At 42.8% G+C, this 5,840-nt stretch overlaps 1 pseudogene; it reads left to right on the top strand.

The window, feature by feature from the left end:
• The first annotated feature begins 1,962 nt into the window (after nt 1–1,962).
• The window catches only part of LOC107717918 (sodium/potassium-transporting ATPase subunit alpha-1-like), a 29,443-nt pseudogene continuing 25,565 nt past the window's right edge, over nt 1,963–5,840 (top strand).

Raw genomic sequence — 5,840 nt, 5'->3', positions numbered from 1 at the left:
CGGTAACACTTTACAATAAGGGTACATGAATAAGCATGTACTAATGCCTAAATTAATACTTAATTCACCATATATTAATGATTATTAAAGGTGTTAACTAATCATGAATTAATGAAGAGCTATCCTTAACTACAACTGGAGTCATATGGATTCACGCATGAATAACGGCAGCCTTAACTACATGTTAGTACATGTTTGATAGTTAATGCATTAACTAACATTTATGGGTAAACTAAATCAAACAGCCTCTTTAAGAAGGAATAAGAGATACTCTGACTTTGAAATGAATTTAAATAGTTTAATATCATAATTTGAGCTTTTGACATCTTCAGCATTGTCATAATCATTACTGGGTGGCAAAGGATTAATGTGATCCTCCTCATCAAGCGTAGAAAATACTAAATACACTAATAACTGATCTAGTCTTTTTTGTGTTGTTCTCTTTCCCTTTAAACTCACCCTACTGTGACTTATATGCAGCTAAAGAAATAAATACAAACTCAAAACCCACAAAGAATATTTGTAGAATGATTCCTAAAGAAATGGCCAATCTAGAAACATGCAGGTAAGGTCAGAACGTTTGCTGGGTGTCAGTACAGTTCACTCTCCATCCAGACGCAGGCCGTGATGATCCTGTACCTCTGCTCTCTGACTTCTCGAAAAACCACACCACGTCTCTTAATCGGGTTCAATACTCACTGTGTTAGTACATGTATAGTTGATAGAAAGTGTAAAATAAATCTTGAGCTGAGTTTAGTAAGTAGTTAACTAACAGTTAATGAATTATGATTGGGCCCTCTCAAGTAAAGTCATGTCAAAATAATGCATTAACAAGACATGAGTATGTGTTAGTGTACGGATAGTTAATAATGAATTAATTACGGTTGGTCCCTCTCAAGAAAAGTCATGTCAAAATAATGCATTAAACCATGAGGTGATTTTAGTTTATGGGTAGTTAATTATGGGATTACCTTTGTGTCAATTAAAATGAATGTAATTTTCAAGAAACTTATGAAAATATAAATTGAAACTGAATAAAATGTCTTTGAAACTGAAAAAAAATTAAATGCAGGCATGTTATTCCAATAAATAATGAAGTGAACGGAACACGCGTCGACTGTAATTCCCCGCACAAGGAAGGCCACCACATGAGTCTCAAAACTCCCTGGATTGTAAACGGAAGAAGCCGGCATTCCTGCTGCAGCCGCGTTGTACACGGAGACGCGGAGTCGCGGACATGGTGCAATCCGGAACTACATGAGAAATCGCCGCTTCATGAGTAATGTGCCGGTTGGCGAATTTATTTCACTTAAGCGCTTGGGAAAGCTCAGTATCGGCCCCGCTATGTGTAAGGTATGAAATGTTTGAAGATTGTGAAGATTGCTGAAGTGGTGAATCTTTGACGCTATACAGAGATATGAAGAAGGAGGGTCGGTGAGCAAATGAAAATAAAATGAAACTGAGGGAATGAACTGGGAGGAATAAGGATTACGGTTTATACGGTTAAGCCAGCTATCTTAGGCTCATCAACAAGGAAGGACGCACTCATACAGCGCTTGTGATGGGCAAGGCAAGGGTTGCTCCTCTCAAAACCATCACTATTCCAAGGATGGAACTTGCTGCCACTGTTCTCACAGTCCGTATTGACCGGATGCTGAAACAAGAACTTGAGCTGTCAACACTACATTCATTCTTCTGGACCGATAGTACTTCTGTACTTAAGTATATTAACAATGACAACAGAAGGTTTTTGACATATGTAGCAAATCGAGCATCATACGAGATCTCTCACAAAAATCGCAATGGAAATATGTGCAGACAACTCTGAATCCTGCAGATGATGCTTCGCGAGGAGTAACTGCTAAAGCTTTTCTTAGTGGAGAATGATGGTTTAAAGGTCCAGATTTCCTGAGAGAGCCTGAAACAAACTGGCCGAATTCGAACCAAGAATCATATACTATGATGGACAACGATCCTGAACTCAAGAAAACGGTTGTCACATTCACTTCGACTGTTATACAGAATGAGGATCCTCTCACCAGTTTTATTGGAAAGTTCTCATCCTGCGATCGTCTGAAGAGGATGACCGCATGGATTCTGAAGGTCAAATTCGTTCTGGGATACCTGAGTAAAAGGAGGAAGGAAATTTTGTTGTCCGTCTCTACAAAGAATGGTCAAGACCAACAACAGCAAGTGGATTATTTTATGTCCGAATGCAGAAAACAACTTCGTTCACAAACCTTATCCTTGGAGGATCTTGAATATGCAGAGAAGGCGCTTGTGATCTATACCCAACAGCGCTCCTTTGATGATGAAATAGTCTCCCTGAAGACAGGCAGATTTGTCAGGAGGAGCAGCAAGATCTACAAGTTAGACCCAGTCTTTAGGGATGACATATTAAGAGTTCGAGGAAGGCTAAGCAAGCTTGCCATGCCTGAAGAAATCATACATCCTGCCATTCTCCCTAGTGATTGTCATTTGTCAAGATTACTCCTGAATCACATTCATTCCAAGGTAGGTCATTGTGGAAGGGGCCAAATATTGTCTATACTTCGAAAGAAATATTGGATCCTCAAGGCAAATTCTGCTGCAAGAAGAATTATTCGTGAATGTGTTTTATGCCGGCGATGGAATTCTTCTGCTTTACAACAGAAGATGGGAGATCTTCCCATATGTCGTATTATGCCGGACTTACCCCCTTTTACTTACGTAGGACTAGATTATTTTGGACCCATAGAAGTAAGAAGAGGACGGAATCTAGCAAAAAGATACGGCGCCATTTTTACATGCCTCATAAGCAGAGCAGTGCATCTCGAAGTAGTGTTCTCACTGGATACCAACTCCTGTATCTCAGCTCTACGGAGATTTATCTGTCGAAGAGGTCAAGTCAAGGAAATAGTCTCCGACAATGGGATGAGTTTTATAGGAGCAGAACGAGAGTTAGGAAGGGCATTGGCTCAACTCAATACTTTCAAGATTCAGAATACGATGCTAGATGTAGGCATTAAGTGGACATTCAATCCTCCATACGGCTCCCATCATGGCGGTGCATGGGAAAGACTCATTCGTCTTATAAAGAGGATGCTTTACTCGACCATCAGACAGCAGATTTTGGATGATGAGGGTCTGTTAACAGTACTCTGTGAGATAGAGTCTATTCTCAACTACCGACCTATTTCAGTAGTCTCCGAAGATGTCAACGATCCCGAAGCCTTAACTCCTAACCATCTTCTATTACTAAAAGGCCAAGTTTCTCTGCCTCCTGGTGTCTTTAATGAGAATGACATCTATGTTAAAGGAGATGGAGACAGATACAATATATGGCTGATCTTTTTTGGAAAAGATGGACTAGGGAGTACCTTCCACTTATGCAAGAAAGGCAGAAGTGGAATGTAATAAAGAAGAATCTCAAGCAAGGAGATATAGTACTGATCATTGATGATACAGCACCACGAAATTCATGGCTTATGGGACGAATTGTAGATATCTTTCCAGACAAGAAAGGGATTGTTCGTCGAGTTCAAGTCAAAACAAAAAATGGTACTGTGGAAAGACCTATCACTAAGTTGTGTCTGCTGATGGACAACTTATGATCTAAGATTGGCCTTAGATCCCTACTCATGAACTTCTATAATATGATGGACATTTCTCAGGCTCTTGATTGAACATTTAATAATTGCCAATTTTGGTCAATTAGGGGCCGGGATGTATGAGCCTGTGAGTTATTGTTTCACATTATTTGTTTATGCATTTATATGTATTATATATTGTATAATGTTTATTGTTTTCCCCTAATAAGATAATGAGGTGGGCTGTACCCATGAGATCTGTGTTTTAGTCAGGCAGTGATGAGGTAGGGGTGTGGCCTATGGGGAAAGGAACACAGTTTTGAGACCGTGTTTGGGAGCGGTGTTGATCTCCGGCTTCAACTTTGATGTCGTCTTATTGTTATTCCAATAAATAATGAAGTGAACGGAACACGCGTCGACTGTAATTCCCCGCACAAGGAAGGCCACCACATGAGAAGTTTGAGTTCTCTGTTTCTCCAGAGCCCCTGGAACCAGCAGCATCAGGTGGATTAGGCCCTTCCTCTGCCTCCCTGATGCGCTGAGTGTTTGGCTAGCTTGCAGTATGCTTACCCTTCTGATTTACAAATCATGCTGCAGGTCGAGCCCCCTCTCGGGAGAGCTGGGTTTGTGCTCCCTCAGCCTAGGTAAACTACTGCTAGCCGTTCCAGCATTGGAACATGCTGTAGGTCGAGCCCCCTTCTCGGATTGAGAACTAGGTGTGTTGCTCCCACAGCTAAGTAAATTATTGCTAGCTGTTCCAGCTTTGGAACATGCTGCAGGTCGAGCCCCCTTCTCGGATTGAGAACTGGGTGTGTTGCTCCCTCAGCTGAATAACTGCTAGCTGTTCCACCATTGGAACATGCTGTAGGTTGAGCTCCCTCTCGATTGAGAGCTGGATGTTTGCTCCCTCAGCTACAGATTTACTGCTAACCACTCCAGCATTATAGCCTTAGACATAGCGTTTGGGGATACGCTATTTCTATCTATGGGCTGCTCTTTCAGGGTGCCACGAGAACCCCTAGAACGGTATTCAAGTGTGTGCACGTTATGCTTTGCCCACTTTTCTAAAATCCACATAAGTGGTAAGTGTGCACGTTATGCTTTGCCCACTTTTCTAAAATCCACATAAGTGGTAAGTGTGCACGTTATGCTTTGCCCACTTTTCTAAAATCCACATAAGTGGTAAGTGTGCACATTATGCTTTGCCCACTTTTCTAAAAATCCTGTATGGTAAGAGCTACGCGCAGAGACTTCGTGCTCTTTTTGAGTGGTTTAAAACCCCGGTTCCGCCTTGGGCACCACTCCTCCTATGTATCCTCTGGATACCTACTTAACAGGGTGTTGCTACTAAGGGTCTGTTGAGACAGTTCCTTCAGCACATACAAAGAGAAACGTGCGGTAGCCCCTGTGTGACAGGCCAAGACTAGTATGATTCTAGGCTCTTGGTCGTATTCCCTTAAAGGAATCTATTCCTGATTCCAAGCCTTGAGCTCTACCCCGGGCCCAGGAGTCTGGCCCTAACAGGTAAGTATTTTGGGGTATGTAGCCTAGGCCTTTGGCCGTAGGGAATAACGTCACTGACAGCCGTCTAACGTCCCAGGGGCGACTCCCATAGCAATATGGTAGAGTTGGTACTTAGTGCTCGCCATGGTTCTGGCATGCACTCCCCTCAGCATGGTGGCATGGGTATACCGTTCCCCATAGCGACCCCTAGAGGACGCAGTTCGAAGTTCCCATGAAAGGGAACGTCTCAGGTTACTTATGTAACCATGGTTCCCTGAGTAGGGAACGAGACACTGCGTCCTCTAGGTTTCTTGCCATGCTGCGGACGCAAGCTTCAGACGAAGAAGTGAATGATGTGTAGCTCCCGGCGCCTATTTATACTATAGTCGCACCGGTAGTGACGTCATGGCTGTCGCCGGCCAACGAGTTGGTGTTTTTTCAATGTATGCTTCAGACACGGGTCACGACGAGGCGTTCCCCATAGCGACCCCTAGAGGACGCAGTGTCTCGTTCCCTACTCAGGGAACCATGGTTACATAAGTAACCTGAGACGTTTTCTCTTCTTTCATTAGCTGATCTTTACTTACAAATGCGCTTCCAGAGTTTTCATTTACGCTTCTAATGTTTTCGTTTACGCTTCTGAAGTTTTCATTTACACTTCTGAAGTTTTCGTTCGCCATTCTGACACAAATCTCTCGTGGGGGCGGGGCTAGCAGCAGTGTGTTCTCATTGGCTACTGAGTTTTTGATTGACAGCTTCTTGACCTGG

This window comes from Sinocyclocheilus rhinocerous, unplaced genomic scaffold, assembly GCF_001515625.1.
Source record: "Sinocyclocheilus rhinocerous isolate Xijiao unplaced genomic scaffold, SAMN03320098_v1.1 scaffold3621, whole genome shotgun sequence".
Taxonomy (NCBI): Eukaryota; Metazoa; Chordata; class Actinopteri; order Cypriniformes; family Cyprinidae; genus Sinocyclocheilus; species Sinocyclocheilus rhinocerous.
Note: the sequence above shows the minus strand (reverse complement) of the source record. Positions and strands in the feature narration are given on the sequence as shown.